Source organism: Mustela nigripes, chromosome 3 (assembly GCF_022355385.1).
Source record: "Mustela nigripes isolate SB6536 chromosome 3, MUSNIG.SB6536, whole genome shotgun sequence".
Lineage (NCBI taxonomy): Eukaryota > Metazoa > Chordata > Mammalia > Carnivora > Mustelidae > Mustela > Mustela nigripes.
In genome coordinates, this window is record NC_081559.1 from 11824100 (window position 1) to 11841650 (window position 17551).

A 17551-nucleotide genomic window follows, 5' to 3' on the forward strand; every position below is an offset into this window, starting at 1 on the left:
CTCCACAGACGTGACTGAGATTGGATTTCTTGCCACAGGAATCTACCGGCGGGGAGCAAATCCGTACCAGGTGGTGCCAACTAGATGCCTACAGGTCCTACAGGTGCTACAAAGAAATCTGGCAATGAAGACGGCCTGGCTTGACCAAGGGAAACTGGAAGCCATCTGCCTTGTGAAGAGAGTGATTGCTAACCAGCTCCGACCAGTTATGGCCACGTGGGAACACTGGCAGCGCCTAGTGTGAGCTCTTGGATTTTTCTTTTCTTTTTTTTTTTTTTTTAAAGATTTTATTTATTTGACAGACAGAGATCACAAGTGGAGGGAGGGGGGGGGGGGGGGGGGCGGGGAGGGGGTGGGAAGCAGGCTCCCCACTGAGCAGAGAGCCCGATGTGGGGCTCGATCCCAGGACCCTGGGATCATGACCTGAGCCGAAGGCAGAGGCTTAACCCACTGAGCCACCCAGGCGCCCTGCTCTTGGATTTTTCTGATTCATTTTTAAGAGAAGTTGAAGTATTATGTAAACACCTTGAATTTTAAGTATTGCAAACTAATTCAAATTTTAAAAGAGTGTGTAGACCAAATCCATTTCATCTGCCTTATTTGATCCAGAAACTGGTCATTTGCAACCTCTGAGCTACACGGAGGATAAAAAATTAAAAAAAAAAAAAAAAAAAAGTTTGTTTTTTTTTTTTAAATGTGGAAAGTTGTGGGAAGTGGGTAGAGATGTTACATTTTGAAATGGGAATAGGGGAATGGATGGGGCTTCTGAGAAGATGTGAGATATCAGACACAATGGGAAAAATGAAGCACCAGAATTCTGAAGCTTGTTTATTTCTCATTCGGTCAATATTTACTGAGCACCCCATCTCCGGCACATGCTAAAAGTTAGTACGGAGGTAGGGTTCTCTGCAGAGCCCAAGGAAGTCCGTGGGCTGGATGACAGGGTTCAAGGGGAAGGTGGTAAGAGGAGGCCAGAGTGGTTGGCAGGGACCAGTGCCTGGAGCCCCCCCACACGGGGGCCCCGCAGAGGAATTCGTATTCATCTAAAAGGCAGTGGAAGATTAATGAAGGATTTTAAACAAGAGTTCTGTGATCAGGTGTGAATACTCAAAGATCACCCAAGGTTCGAGTACAAAACATCGAAAAGAAGGTCAAGTAGGGGGCAATCCTGTTATTCTGGTGAGACCGAAATTCCAGGTAAAGCAGAAAGAAGTGAATGGAGAGAAGCGAACGGATTCAGAGCCATTTAGGAGCTGGAAGGCTGATAAAGGGGAATCGAGGAGCAAAGAATGAAGGCGAGAAAGGATTTAAGGTAACTCCCCCAAGTTTCTGATTTGGGCACAGTGTGGATGATGGTGCCATTCTCTGAGACCGTAACCTCGGGTCCAAACAAACAAACAAAAAGGAAGCAGGTTTAGGGGAAAAGTTGATTTATTCTGCTGTGGCACGTTACATTTATGGAGCCAGAGAAACATCCAGGGAGAGATAGGCATAGGCAAGTGGGTGTCAGGGCGTGGACTTAAAGGAAAGGTTTGCTTTTGGTGCCGTTGGCATGTAGCGGGCACCTAGAGCTGGGGAGAGAGAACACTGTCCCCAGGGAGTTCAGAGGAAGGAGATCAGACAGTCAAGAGACGATCCCTTGGGGCTAGTGGTATGTAAGGAATGAGTAGAAAGGAAAAGATTGTAAAGACATGAAAGAAGCAGTAGCCAGAGAGACAAAAGAAGAATCAGAGGATTTTAGCTAGAAGGCAAGAGTAGAGACTTTCTTTTTTTTTTTTTTTTTTTTTAAAGAAAGCAAGACAACCAAAATATCCTTGAGATTTCAAGACATGTAGGACATTGGGAATTTAGGCCAGAGTAGCAGAGTAGTTTCAGTGGTGGGGAAGCCCAAGGATAAGGTTTATCCTTATCCCTGGTGAAGAAATATAAATAGCAAATGTAGACAGTTCTTTACAAAGTTTGGTTATGAACAAGTAGGGTGCAGTTGCTCGAGCCTTGATGGAAAGGTGGCATGGGACGAAGGAAAGGAGGGTGTGTGTGTGTGTGTGTGTGTGTGATAAACCTGAACTTCTCTACATGTGGGTAGGAAAAGGAACCAATAGAAGAAGAAAGGGTATTTCGTCCAGTGTAAGGGATGCCGAGTGGTTTGTAGATGTGGCGACCCAGTCAGGGGGGTTCATCCTCACATCTCTTATCAACTGAGAAGGAGTGAAGGAGCTGGGGGCTGGAGGAGACTGAGCGAGGTGAGACCGCGCTCGTGAAGAGTGAGGATGGGGAACAGAATTCTGGGAGGCTTTAGAGCCCTGCTGAGATCGGTGCTCATAAACGTGTAGTGACACAGATTTCCTGAACTGTGACGGTCTCTCTGGCAGAGCCCAGGAGCCCAGAGTAGGGCAGCTGGGTTCCTCTAGTGCTGGGCCATTGCCGGAGGATACAGCAGAGGGGAAAGGGAATGAGGATCCTAGAGAGAAAGCAATTAAAATGTTGGACTTTACAATCTGAGGCCTCCCTTAATAATAATATCACAATAATTTTTAACTGTTATTATTAGTACATACACAATGCTTCCTATGTCCCCGACAACATTCTATATACTTCACGTAAGTGACTCACAACCATGAGACGTCAGTACGAGTTTGTTCCGCATTGTACCGGCAGAGAAACTAAAGCACAGAAAATTTAATTAACTTGCCCCAGGTCACACAGCTAAAAAATGAAGAGTTAAGACTTGGACTCAAGCAGTCTGGAGGTCAGGTTTGTAACTGCTGGTAACGTGTTTGCTGGTAATTCGTTCGTAACTGTCTCCGCCCTTTGTCTCAGCGGGTCTTTCTCTGACATCTATGCACAGGCTTTCTTTTCTACTCAAGGGGCAGAAACAGATGAGCCAGACTTGCTACATTGAGGTATGCACACATGCACACAAAGCCCAGAAATCAGAAGAGGAGTTGGGAGGTTATTAACTCCATTTTTTTTTTTCCTAAAATATCTAGATCGGACATACGACTAGGTGCTCCGTCCCAGAAGGACTGGGAAGCACAGTGCTCTGAAAACCAGTGTCTGTGAGGATTGTGGCCACACCCCATCCCGACCACCCCTTGGGCAGTGCTGGTGGGTGTCACCTCTACTCGTCCCTTGATGCTGCCCAACAGCAGGCGAGAAAGGATCGCTGTCCCCATGCTTCCCTCCTCCCCTCCCCAAAGTCCTCCATCCCCGATGGGCATTTACTCCTTTACATTCGGTTCAAGTGCACGTCCTCTGCTGAGCTCCAACTACCTGCTCTTTTCCATCTCGTTGTGAAAGTGTTTTCTGAACTCGATCTTTACTAGATGGAGATAACAAGGTCATGCAGGGGAAGGAAACTAGGAGTGCAGAGTGGACAAAACACAGCCCCTACTTAAAATTTTATCTCTCCGCTGATGGCGACCGTAGCATTTATAGTCACAGAACAGTCCCACTGAACTGTTCAGACCTAGGACTTAATCTGGACTGGGATTCACTCCTGAATTGGAAGAATTTTGAGAATGAATGTATTTTCAGTGTCTTTCAAACAATGGATTCTTGCTTGTTCTTCTTTTTTAAGTACACGCAACATAGCATTTTTTATAAAGTGTGGTTTCTTTGAGGTCTTTAAAAAGACTCCAGCTGTATAGAAATATCTCATTAGTGACAAAGACAAAGCAAGTTTTTTCCCCTTTGTTTGATCTAACAATGGAGGACTCATCAAACCCGGGTGCCTCGCAGGCTCACAATGGATTGTACAAGTCGGGCATTTTGTTACCGTTTTTTAAAACGTTTCCTCCTCCTCGCATTTGTCCAGGTGTTCAGACCTCCTTCCAAAGTCACAAAATACAATATGAGTTGAACATCTGGCTCATAAAAGTCCTTTTGAAGGCAAAGCAGCGTGTCTCTCTAGTCAAAGGAAGATGCCGAAGAAAGTATTCCCGAAGATATCTACCAGATACGGCCTGGAGGCTCGGCTTGCTCACCGAAAACCAGAAAGTAGTTGTCCTTCCTGGATCCTCTGCGGCTTGGGATTGTAATCAGGACGTGTTCATGAGCGAAGCATTCCTCCCAGCAAGAGACGGGGCGCCCATCCTCATGCCCTGAGCGCGCGGTCTGGGGAGGCTCGCCAAGGATATCCCGCAAGCCAGACGGAGAGAGGATGCTGCTGTTGACACGGCAACCATCGGAAAGTGGTGAGCGCTTAATGATGAAGATAGGAAGCAAGAAGGAAAACAGGGAAGCCACTCATATGAACGAATGATGACAAAAATCTGTGTCTGCTAAATCCTAGATGACCTGTTGAACTTGCGGCTAAGCTACAATCAAAGGTTCTGCTCTTCGCTCGACATTACATGTAGCAGTGGTGGGTTTCTTTTAAAGACTTGTTTTATTTATTTGACGGACAGAGATCACAAGTAGGCAGAGAGGCAGGCAGATATAGAGAGGAAGCAGGCTCCCCGATGCTCAGAGAGCCCAATGTGGGGCTCGAACTCAGGACCCTGAGATCACCTGAGCCAAAGGCAGAGGCTTTAACCCACTGAGCCACCCAGGCCCCCCCAGTCTTGTCTATCTTAATCAACAAATGGGTCTCCTTTGCCTTAGACGAGGCCTCCTGTAGGGCCCTGAATCATTTGTTGAATTCTTTAAAGGCCAGATGACCTAGACTAAACCATTCTATAAATTACCTACAAAACAGTGGTTAAAAACACGTACTGAAATGTTGTCAATAAGATTTGGCCTCCAAATAAATAGCCTATTAAATGGTTTTGTTTCCCCTCAGCTTTGTCCATGTTTTAATAGACATATGTCACTTACCTCACGGTCTTCTGTTCCAACAGAACAGAAATAAAATGATCTTTTCCCTTAGGTAAGTCCTTCCAGAAGGATATATTGCCTCCAGAATTATTTGGTAAGTTTCTACCCTGTTGGGTTCAAATTCCGGACACCCAATTTAGCCAGAAAAGAAAAACTATTGTCTCAATAATTAGAAGGGAAAAACAAAAAACAAAAAAAAAAAACAAAAAACAAACCCAAACCCAGGCCCCTATTGCCCAATAAACCTCCAAGCTGTGTGACAGATATCGAACAAGCACAAAGCCTGAGAGAAATCCAATAGCATCCACCTCGAGAAACAGCTGGTCTCGAGGGAGGACAATTATCAGGTGACCAGTGCTTACCTCACGGGTGTTTGCTGCAGTCAGGTACAAAGGCTCTTCTGAGATTCCCTGACGCATCCCCAGCGCCGGCCCCTGGCCTTTGGCTCGGCCCCCCGAAACTGCCAGAAGCACTAACACCCCTGGAAGCAGGAGACTTCCACAAGCAGGAGACTTCCACGAGCAGGAGACTTCCACGAGCAGGAGACTTCCACAAGCGCGCCCCGGTTTCTTTCTCTTTCTTCCTTCCTGCCCTTCCTCCCTCCTTCCTCTCTGTTTCTTTTGATGGTTCAAGGGTTAAAACTACACCTGAAGCAGAGGACATATGGGGTGGGGGAGAGATCATTTGAAAAGAGTTTAATAAAGAGGCTATGAACAAGAGTAGCAAAAGCACAGGAGTATTTTAGCACTCAGCACCCAGGCTGCCTCCGGGGAACTCACCGCCCCAGGCCTGACGGGGCAAGGTAGGCTTAGTGAGACCCGGGCGGCTACGGAGAGATGGCTGACAGGAGCTTCGATGGGCTATGGGCTGACAGGAGCTTTGATCTCCTGTCACTTTTCAGTGACCTCATAGGGAGGGAAGAGCCCAATAAATATTTGTTCCTACAGGATCCTTCCTGTACTTCCTGTTGCCCTAACCCAACTGGAAGCCAAAGGGCTGCAAAACTCGTTAACATCCACTATGGGTCAGACTCTGGAGACACAGAGCAAAGCAGAAGGAGGTCGAGAGAGAACCTAGGAGGGTAAGCAGAACACGTCCAACACAGGACCAGATCCCTGGCTCCCACATTCAATTTCTGGCTTCATGCCATAATTAAGAAGTCTCTGAGCCCAATTTCCCCCGCTCTCAATTAGATTTGAAGGCATCTTTATTCTTCTGTCTGCTGACTAGATAGCCTATTGTATTTTAACTTCATAGACTTTGATTGCCTACTTTCCAAACTCCATGATTATTTCAAAAGTCACAAGCCAAAGTGATCATGTAGAAAACCAGCCTAGCATTTAATATCAGACAGACAATGATGGGTATTCAAATACTCACTGTTGGCATGTTCAATATCTAGGGTTTACTTTAACACACACACACACACACACGCACGCACGCACGCACAGTTTTCTTGGAGCCTACACTAAGAGAGCAAAACCTAAAATCCCTCAGTCCCAAGCCAGACTAAAATGCTAGTTCCCCTAAAGTTAACTACATAGACATCTTTTGTGCTAAAATTCATCCAGGGGGGCTGATACGGCTTATGTGACAGGGCTTGAATCTGGAATGATACACGGAATTCAAGCTTGGAAACCAGCCAGAGTATTTCACCTGCAAAGTTCTTACACTGGGAACTCTCTTCCCGGCTCCAACCCCATTGTGTGGGCAGAGAGATCCTGTTCCTGTCCCCGCCCCCCCCCCGCCCCCACACCCTCACTCCCTCCCGGTACGGTTTCCCAGGTTAACCATCATCTGATGATATCTAGCCAGAGAAATGTTTTGGTTTTAAACACAGAACTACTTCGAGTCATACATGGGTCGTTTTTCCAACACGCAGGCTTATAGGAGTGGATTTTCAATCAGAACTGCATGTCCTTCAGGCTAGCTATTTTGGATACCATATTTTCCAAGTGGAAAAATAATCATGGTCGAGCAAAGCACATGGCCAGGCGCACACCTGTGGCACTCCACCTCTGGGGCGGCCGTGACTGAAGGCAGATGCCCGACAGCACCTCAAGACAAGTGAGCCCGAACACGCGGAGACCCCGGAGCCCAGACATTCAATGCTGTCTCTTGATTTGTTCCACTACCTAGACTCAAACCAGAGTTTCTTTCTTTTTTTTTTTTTTTTTTAATTTTATTTACCTATTTGACACACAAAGAGATCACAAGTAGGCAGAGGCAGGCAGAGAGAGGGGGAAGCAGACTCCCTGCTGAGCAGAGAGCCCAATGCTGGGCTCAATCCCAGGACCCTGGGATCATGACCCGAGCCAAAGGCAGAGGCCTAACCCACTGAGCCACCCAGGCGCCCCTCAAACCAGAGTTTCTTGAAAATAATTTAGGAACTCACCAGGAAAGAGGAGTCATCAGCTTTTTAATGAAGACATCTGTGTATCTCTATGTCTCTATCTATGGGTAAGGATATTATCTATTGCTGGCTCTGGTTACATTATAGTTCAAGTTAAAGGTCCATGTTTGGTCAAGAGTATCTTTATGGTCAGGATTCTAAATGTCTCCCATGATTATACTTGGTTGGTATTGAATCGTGTATGTTGTGTTGAATATTCCTTGACATCTACTCTTGGTCTGTAAGTCATGCAGCAAACTTTAGTCAAAAGCAATATAATTCCGGGGTGCCTGGGTGGCCCAGTCGTTAAGCGTCTGCCTTCGGCTCAGGTCATGATCCCAGGGTCCTGGGATCATGCCCCACATCGGGCTCCCTGTTCAGCGGGAAGCCTGCTTCTCCCTCTTCCATTCCCTTTGCTTGCGTTCCCTCTCTCACTGTGTCTCTCTCTGTCAAATAAATAAATAAAATCTTAAAAAAAAAAAAAAAGACAATACAATTCTGACCTCCTAGTACACTGGCTGGATTCTCAAGGCACTTTTTTATTTGTCTATTCATTTGATCCCTTTATTAAGTAATCAGATAAGAAGAATTTTTAGGTCCTTCCATGTGCAGTACAATAGGATAAAAAAGAAATGAACCTCAAGGAGGGTGCCTGGCAGGAACCGTCTGGTCCAGAGAACCAGTCAGCCTCGGGCACCCCACCAGAAAGGAGCTGGTGAAGTAAATACCTGACCTCACTACCTTCCCTCTACTTGGCTTGTACCTCATTTTTCTCTACTTATCAACTATTGACAAATTTATTAGCCTCCCTTAACCTTAACTTTTCTTTTTCTTTTCTTTTTTCTTTTTTGCAAATTTGGGGTGGTGATAAAAAACTATTCCATTGCGTTGCTGCGAATGTTGCTGATTAAATGAAAATGTAAATCCCTTAGGATATCATTTATAAAAATAGTGAAATGAACAATAGCTTCATCCACTGTCTCTTTCTTCCCCACTCCACTGGGCCAGGCAAAAGCACTTGCAAACAAGCTAGGAATCACAGAATTTTATCCTTCAAAATGATCCTAGCCGTCATAGCCCCTCCCTTCCGTGTATCATTCCCATTCAAGGCCCTGTTGCATAAGCTGCGGGGTTTGAGACTCATTCAGATGCTAGAGAGCTTTGTGACTTTGAACAAGTAAGTCAACTTCTATTGGACCTCAACGGCTCCAGGAAATGAGAACCTTAACACCTGGCTAGACCTCTCTGGGGGTGGGGTGGGGCGGGGGGTTGGGGGAGGAGGACGGGAGCTCGTGGACACCACCTGACGGCTCTGTCGTGCTCCCCCTCTCTGGCCATGCTTCAGCTCTTCTCCACCTGACGGCACCCTCGTTTCTTTGAATGGTGGTTTTTCACCTGAAAATATTAAAGGACAGGGAATATTTTATGATGGAAACTGGTGACAAAAAATGCCTAACAAAAAGCGACAGCGGGCGAGGGTCTTCCAGACGATAGGCAACAAGGAAAAAGTTCTGACGTTGAGTGTAAGCACTCAGGACGATGGGGACATGGTCCCAATATTATAAAGGAAATAGCATATGCCTTCCTGAGAGTGTGGCTGATTTGGGATCCCGCTAAAAAGTTTAAGTGAGAAATAATAATAGAAAATAGGGACTTCTGCAAGTTTTGAAGCCAGAGAAGGAACATAAAAGTGTCTTCCCCTTGGGGCGCCTGGGTGGCTCAGTGGGTTAAAGCCTCTGCCTTCGGCTCAGGTCATGATCTCAGGGTCCTGGGATGGAGCCCCACATCGAGCCCAGCATCAGGTTCTCTGCTCAGCAGGGAGCCTGCTTCCCACCCCCCCCCCCCCCCCCCCCCCCCCCCCTGCCCCTCTGCCTACTTGTGATCTCTGTCAAATAAATAAATAAAATCTTAAAAAAAAAAAAAAAAGTGTCTTCTCCTTAAAGGAGGAGCACCCAGCCCAAGATTGTGGGAAAGATGGGGGACATGAAAGCTTAGGGTTAGAGATACCAAAAGTGTGGGGGGCGGTAATGCACACGTGAGCTGATGGGAGCCTGCACTGGGGTGGGGGTGGGGCGTCATGACATAAGTAGATAAAGAAGATAAATAAGATAAATAAGCAAATGAGACAGTCTGAGGAAACCTCTGACGGGCTGTGAGAACTTCCTGGATGAAGGAGAAAGTGGGAAGAAGTGCGATTCCGAAATTTCACATCCACACACCTGGGAGAACGTGGGAACTTGGATCAGCGGTGGGCGAGGGAAGAGACAGATTTCTGTGGCGTTCAGAGCAGAGGGGCTGGCCTACGGGTCACGTGGGTGATGGGAATAGATCCACGGGAGGGAAAAACGTGGTGTTCCTCTTCAAGGAAGCGCACACACGTGGGAGCAGATGGCCCAGTCTGGCTCCAGGCTATACTGTCTTGGTTTATTTGGGTTTATTTATCATCTTTGAGTGGCAGTCCTATTTCCATAGCTACACCATTTTACTCATACAGTTTATGAGTCTGTGTGTCATTCTGGTTAGTTACGTATAGCTTGTCCTTAGCAGACTGGAAGCTCTCTGAGAGCAGGGATCCTGCCTGACTTTTCTGGATACCCTCCAGGATGTCTAGAAAATGGTTTGCATGCAGAGGTGCTAATCGATATTTGGAATCGATGATGAGCCGGATTGCCTACATGCACTGATGAGATCTTCCTAAAAAACACAAAGCAGGCAAGACAGCCGCCTCTATTTCAGGCATGGAACAATGGGAGATAACACATGAAAAGAATATTTAAAAGACTGCTCAAAACAGGAGCCCCTGGCTGGCTCTGTCTGGGGAGCGTGCAACCCTTGATATTAGGGTTGTGAATCTGAGACCCATATTGGGTATAGAGATTACTTAAAATGAAATCATAATAAAAAAAAAATTCAAAACCAAAAACCAAATTCTTCTTGGAAAAGAGATGAAACAGTAAGGCAAAGCAACAGGAGGCAAGATCTGGGTGCAGAAGCAGCCAGAGGTAGGGGGGTCAACCGTCATCCTGCAGTGGAGCTAAAAGGGTCCCAGGCCAGGCTGAGATGACCCAGTGTTCCTTTTATGTATTATAGCATAACAAGCCACCCCCAGACTCAGTGGTAGGAAGCAACAACCATTTTATTTTATTTAAGAGATTTTATTTATTTGTCAGAGAGAGCGAGCACAAGCAGGGGGAACAGCAGGCAGAGGAAAGAGCAGGCTCCCTACTCAGCAGGGAGCCCGATGTGGAACTTGCTCCCAGGACCCCGGGACCATGACTTGAGCCAAAGGCAGACGCTTAATGGACTGAGCCACCCAAGCGCCCCGACAACCATTTTATTAGGCACATGGATTCTTTGGGTCAGGAATTCAGAAAGGACAAAGGGGACAGCCTTCTCTGCTCCGCAGTATCTGAGGCTTCAGCTGGGACCACTCACGCAGTGGGGAGCGATCTGAATGGCTGGTGGTGGGGACAGCTAGGGCTGGAGAGTCCATTTTCAAGATGGCTTCTTGACTCACATGTCTGGAGCCCAAGCTGGGCTGACTGAACGACAGACTCAGCGTCAACTATAAACCTCACTAGAAAGTAAGGCAATGTGGGAAGAAATGAGAAAAGACAGACAAAATAACAAGGGTCAGCAAGAATGTAAGAAAATGAGATCTACCACGAGCAGAAGGAAAAACTTGTCAAATCCCTTGGAATTTAGTCGTATCTGCTGCAAATAAATGAAGATTCATGTCCCTTGTAACCTAGCAGTTCCATTTCTAGGTAAAAGTCTTAGAACTTTCATTTATGTGGGCATCTGCCATATTAATTAGATGTTGTTGCATAACAAAGGCCACAGTAACTCTATGGCATCCAAGAAGAAACATGTGTTGGCACGCTCACACTTCTATAGGCGGGCTGGGGATCAGCTGAGGCAGGTGGTTTGGTTCCCAGCAGCTGGGGTGGTTCACACCCATGTGGCGGTCAGCTGATAGGACCGGGACTCAGCCAGGAGGCCCAGCTCTGACCCATTTGACTCCTCCTCCTAGGCCTAGACAGTGGTCTACGCATGTTGTCATGGCAATGGCGGACTCGAGAATGCTAATCTGACCACACAGGTTCTTTCCAAGTGTTTGGTCACATTTTTCCTACTAACATTCCACTGCACGAAGCAAGTCACATAGCCAAGCAGGAAAGTTAGTGGGAATAATGGCAAAGTCACCTGGCAAAGGACAGGATCGGAGGGATTCTCCCCTAAGAACGAGTCTTGAATGCAATCTACCACATTCACTGCAAAACTGTTTCTAATGGGATGAGGAGAACCTAAATTGTCATCAGAAAAAAAGAGAATGGGTAAGTAGATTGTGGTGTTTTGGTCCATCCAGCACTGTAGAACAATGAAAATAAACTAGGGCCACCCATATCAACGTGTATAAACATCACAAACAAATGGTTGATTGAAAAAAGAACAAGTTGTAGAATGAAACGTGGAGTGTAAAACCCTTTATGGCAGGCTTTTAAAAGCTGCAGACTCAGACACATATTTCTTATGTACAGTAAAACTATAAATACATAGTAAAAATATAAATACAGTAAAACTATAAAGCAGGGATAAGAAAGATTGACCTAAGCCTCAGGGTAGTGATTAACCCTGGAGAAAAACAAAGATAAAATGGAATCCTGGAGAGGGGCGCCTGGGTGGCTCAGTGGGTTAAGCCTCTGCCTTCAGCTCAGGTCATGATCTCAGGGTCCTGGGATTGAGCCCCACATCTGGCTCTCTGCTCAGCAGAGAGCCTGCTTACCCCATTCTCTCTGCCTGCCTCCCTGCCTTCTTGTGATCTCTCTCTCTCTGTCAAATAAATAAATAAAATCTTTAAAAAAAAAAAAATGGAATCCTGGAGAGAGATAAAGTGGGCTCCAGCCATATCTGTGACATTGTGTTTCCTAAAGAAAAGATACAAAGCAAATACAGTAAAATGGAAGGAAAGATGCTTCTTATCTTGTTTGGTGAGGAAAGGGTTACAGCCAGCCAATGGAATAGCGGTTTTGGCCCTGGAAGAGAAACCACTGTCTGCTGCAAAGCACCTCAGGATTCTGCCCACTCTTTCTGCTGCCTCCCCTCCCTCTCAACATTTTGAAACTGCACCAGGTATGAATGCAAAGCAAATGAGGCCAAAAATGATGACCAAGAATGAGCAAACCCCATTCATCTCATTCTGATCCCTTGTGGGCTTCGGTTTTAAATCGCAGACATACAGACCTCCTCTCGTTTTGTGACACGTTTGGCTGCTTCATGAGTCAGCAAATCAAGTGACTAGGACACCGAGTCAAGGTGCCTTTGTGGAGGAGACTGAGCGTGGAAGGGTTCATTTCACTCACCTTTCTTTCCTTTTAAGTTCATTGTTTATCAAAGCACCGCAGAGTCTCTCCCCATCCCTAGGGGAAAGGAAAGGACCATTACGGAAAGAAAATGACACCCAGATTTTGTTAGCAAATATTAGGAAAATTTTAAATCATGGCAAGCAGAAACTACCAGCTGGCCTGGAAGCAGAAAGCCGTGTCGACGTGGGAGCTGGAATGTAAGATGACTCCAAAGCCCTTCACTTTGAACATACGAGTAAAGCAAAAGTCAGAGGAAGAACATTGATTTTTAAGTAATATAAGGTTCAATATATTTTCCCCTGGTAGAGTTCAATTTACTGTCATTTTAGTTTCACTGTGATATTTCACTCGAAAATGTTGGTTTGGGATTGAAATGTACACGCATATGAAAAAACTTAGAAAAATCGCACAAGTATAATGTAGCCTTTCTAGATGGTCGCCGCTGTTACACCACGGCCGGCTGTGTTCGTATGTATTAATGGTAAACAGAGGACATGTCTTCAAAACACGCGCTTAATTGAAGAAAATGGGATTGTTGGATGCAAGGCCACAAAGGTGCCAGCCTGTATATTTTCCAGAAGCACTCAGCCCAAAATGAATATCCTTGCCTGTTTGCGATGTTACAGTCAACATTAATCTGAATGGTTTTTCAATGGAATAATTTTAAGGTCATTAGCTGTGATTTGTGAAGTTGCTCACGGTGGTTATTAATAAAGAAAAATCTCTCGCCCCTCCTCTGACACCTGTCTGGAATTATTTGTTACATAGTTCTCCTTCCAAAGACCCGTTTGAATTTTTCCACTTCTCCCAACTCTCATCCAAGCCATCCCCCTCTCTCCCATGACATTCTGTTCTCCCCGTAGTCCGTCTGGCCTCCTCTTTCTGTCTGTTCTCCATACAACAGCAAGAGGAATCTTTCTCAAGTATGAAACTGGTCGCACAATTTCCGCTTGGAAAAAATGTTTCCAGCACTTGCTTCCTATTGCCTTTAAAATCCATAATATGGCCTGGAAGATCCCACCTCTTGCTTAGGACTGCAGACTCCCCTCATGCAACTCCCTACTTCCTCCAGGGACTCCCGCCACGGGGCGGTTTTCATTTCAATCCAAGTTATAGGACAGTTCTAGAAGAAAGTGAAAAAAATCCTGTGATGTTCATAATGCCCCCATCTGAAGAAATGTCACACGCCCCTCTTCCCACAGCCTCCATCTCCCCAAAGACAACCACATAATTATTTCAGCTGACTCTTTGGAATTTTGTGCTCACATTTCTAAATATCATGGTTTTAAGGCTACTTTTATTTTTGTTTTTATTTATTTATTTATTTTTAAGAAACCTCAAAGCCCAACATGGGCCTTGAGCTCATGATCCCAAGAGCCACATGCTCTACTGACTGAGCCAATCAGGTACCCCCTTTTTTGGTCTTTATTTACTTCACTATTTACTTTAACTGTTTTAAAAATAAAGCTCTAAGTTATCTCTCCACCCGCCATGGGGCTCGAACTCATGACTTTGAGATCAAGAGTTGCACGCTCTACCGACCAGGCCACCCAGGTGCCTCCTATTTTTGTTTTAAGTCTACTCTATTGAGTTCTTACTGTGCAAGGTAAGAACTTATTCTTTAATCCCGTTCTCCAGTTCTGCCCCCAACACCAGCCTTCCCATTCCCAATATAGTTACCTGATAATTATGGTTAGACATACCCTGTATTTACATTATTTGGGCTATATAAACATTTTTACAGCTCAACCATGTGTGTCAAAGGTTCCTCTCCCTTCCTGAATAACTTACTTTCCCTGTAGTTATGAATTGTTTTTTTTTTCCCATTGGTTTGATTTTCTTATCACTAAGTCAACCCTACACCCACCTTAGGTGAATAAACATTTTCTCCATACTCTCAATTAAGTACATGTCAGTGTTTACTAAGGTATTTCCCTTGCCCAGACTTCCACATCTGATGAGCAACTGTCATACTGGGTTCTCCCTCTATTCCCATTTTAGTGTAATTTCAGGAAAAAGCAAAGTAAGGGCATGTGTCCCATTTGCCATCTTGAGCCACACTTCTGGCTTCCTTTCAGATCCTTATTCAGAGGCCCAAGGGCCTTTGCACATGCTGTTCTCTCTTCCTCAAATCTCTTCCCCGCTCTTTGCCTAATCTCTTCTTGTCCCTTAGATCTGAGCTTAAAAATCACTTCTTCAGCAGCATTCCCTGATTTCCCCCCAACCAGCCATCCTCATTATACTTTTTCTTAATATCCTGTACTTCTCCTTCATAGCACTTATCACAAGTGTTAGTGCAGTGTGATAGCAATGGAAATATTAATTTTTTCCCTCCACAACTTGTACATGACCTTTTCCCTAATCAGACCATCCATTTATTCAAGGAAAGTGGGATTTGTATAGAGGGAGTGACAAGAGCAGGAAACATTTCATGCTCAGTATTTCAATTTCCAATAGAAGCTTATAAGAATTAAAAGGGCAAGTCATGGGGATGCGTGTGGAGAGCAGAGCTGATGCTGTAGCTTGGGGACTGGGTAAGGAGGAAAAGTGGGGTTGGCATCGGGACCCTGGCCAAGCATCATCCTTGGCCAGGACCGGGGAGTCCTGGGAGGGAGCAGAGACATACAGTCCTGGGTGTACTTCACATATTTGGCAATCTGTTGCTAATATTCACTAGTACATAAGCCAATATATAGATGAAAAATGTAAAAGATCCCCTTTTATTGTCAAAATTATCGAGGGTCTGAAACTGCTTGCAGTGAATAGAAATTACAGTACAAGTCAGTCACTAACTCATTCTACCAACTGCCAAAACATTTGTTGGGTTGTGACAGTTGGTGTGCCCGTGTGTTTGATGCAGCTGTCACTGTCTGAGGAAGATTCTCCAGGCACACCAGGCCACCTCCCCTGGGCCTCCCTCTGATTTCAGTTGCAGCTGAGGTAGTTGGCTTCCATGCACACCATCAGCAGCCCAACACAAGTGTCTGCTAATCTCTTCGCTTTTCTGCCTGGAAGTACCCAACAGCAAACACCCCGGGGGCCAACCTCGCACAATGGTAACCAGACATCAACGGGAAACAGTGCCCTCAGACTCCCATCCTTTGGGAAGACAATTTTGAGGCACGTTCTACATGGTTTCTCCAAGGGTCCCTAGAGGGATCTGGCATCAGTTGCCCACAGGGGAAACCAGCACCATCACATGTCAGCTGTTGACATCCCTTCCTTCCCCATCTCATTCCCACTCCCATCCTCTTGCCTTCTGGGGTCGACTTCCAAATGTACGCCCTGTACCCAGTGCAGTATCCTTGTCTCAGGCTCCGTTTTGGAGAGAAACCCAAGCTCACATGCTCTCTGAATTATTTCCTGGAATGAGTCACAGCTCAAGATTGGGTGTTGCAGGAAACCTTTCAAATGACTTCCCTCTTGAAGTGATAATCATTAGGAGAGTGGAGACCCTGTGAGGACCTGAGTGGTGGTTCACACAGAGGCCCTCCCTCAGCTCAGCTGTGGAAGGAAGACCTTAAGAACTGGGATGATGGATGTGTTCCTGAACTGGCGGGAGGAAACCTTCACAATGTGTATGTATATGTTTATCAAATCACAGTGATGTACACTTCACATACCTTACCATTTTGCATGTCAATTATACCTCAGTAAAGCTGAATTTTAAAAAAAGGAGGGAGGCTTTAGGAATTGGAGGCAACTTTCCAACACCTGAAATAAATAATATAAAATCCAAAGCAAGTTCCAATAACCCGCACTCAAAGTCAGAAAAACAGCCTCAGTACTCTGGTACATGGGGTTTCTGCGATAAACCACATGTTCTGGTCTTCATGAATAAATGAAATTTATTCAATTTTACTTCATACTGTCATTACTCTTATATTATTTTGCAACTGACATGAAAATAATCCCGTAGTTTAGGAGTCAGCGCAGTCATTCTAGTGGACCTGAGGGTGATGGGTCCTGCCTGCAGACTTTTATCTCCATTCCAGGATAGGCCTCCACGGGTCTCTGGATAAAGCAGCAGAAGCAAGAAGGGTCAGTCAGTGAAAGACAATTATCATATGATCTCGTTGATGTGCGGAATTTAAAAAACAAAACAGAGGATCATAAGGGAAGAGAAGAAAAAATGAAACAAGATGAAAACAGACAGACAAACCATAAGAAACTCTTTTTTTTTTCACTTTTTAAAAATTAATTTCATTAATTATTAATGTATTTTTTGCCCCAGGGTACAGGTCTGTGAATCGCTAGGTTTACACACTTCACAGGACTCATCACAGCACATACCCTCCCCAATGTCCATAACCCACCTCTCCATACCTACCTCCCCCAGGCTGCCCTCAGTTTGTTTTGTGAGATTAAGAGTTTCTGATGGTTTGTCTCCCTCCCAATCCCATCTTGTTTCATTTTTTCCTTCCCTACTCCCCAAGCCCCCCACTTTGCTTCTCAAATTCCTCATATCAGGGAGATCATATGATGATTATCTTTCTCTGATTGGCTTATTTCGCTCAGCATAATACCCTCTAGTTCCATCCACGTCATTGCAAATGGCAAAATTTCATTTCTTTTGATGGCTGCATAGTATTCCATTCTCTCTATATATATCCATAAGAGACTCTTAATTAGAGGACACAGATGCAGGGTTGCTGGAGGGGAGGGGAGTGGGGGGATGCAGTAAGTGGGTGATAGGCATTAAGGAGGCATTAATGTAACGAACACTGGGTGTTGTACGCAGCTGACGAACCGCTAAACTCTACCTCTGAAACTAATACTACACTATAAGTTAATTAACTAAATTTAATTAAAAAAAAAACAGAATACCACCTCTCCATTCCTAAGACTGTTAAGCCCCATCCAAATGTGGACATGTGGAATTCACCCACCCCACCCTTTTCAATGCCTCTTCAGAAATAGAAGTCCAGGCTTTGTTTCAGTTTTTGCTGCTATGTAAAAAAAAAAAAAAAAAAAA

The 17551-nt window shown here is 45.2% G+C and overlaps 1 long non-coding RNA gene across 1 annotated transcript; it reads right to left on the bottom strand.

The window, feature by feature from the left end:
• Positions 1 to 3618: 3618 nt before the first annotated feature.
• Positions 3619 to 5675, bottom strand: LOC132012827 (uncharacterized). Its single transcript, XR_009402775.1, has 3 exons — positions 5598 to 5675; positions 5181 to 5465; positions 3619 to 4203 (listed from the first exon to the last, which is right to left on the bottom strand). It is a non-coding gene; the product is annotated as an uncharacterized LOC132012827 (long non-coding RNA).
• Between the last annotated feature and the right edge of the window lie 11876 nt (positions 5676 to 17551).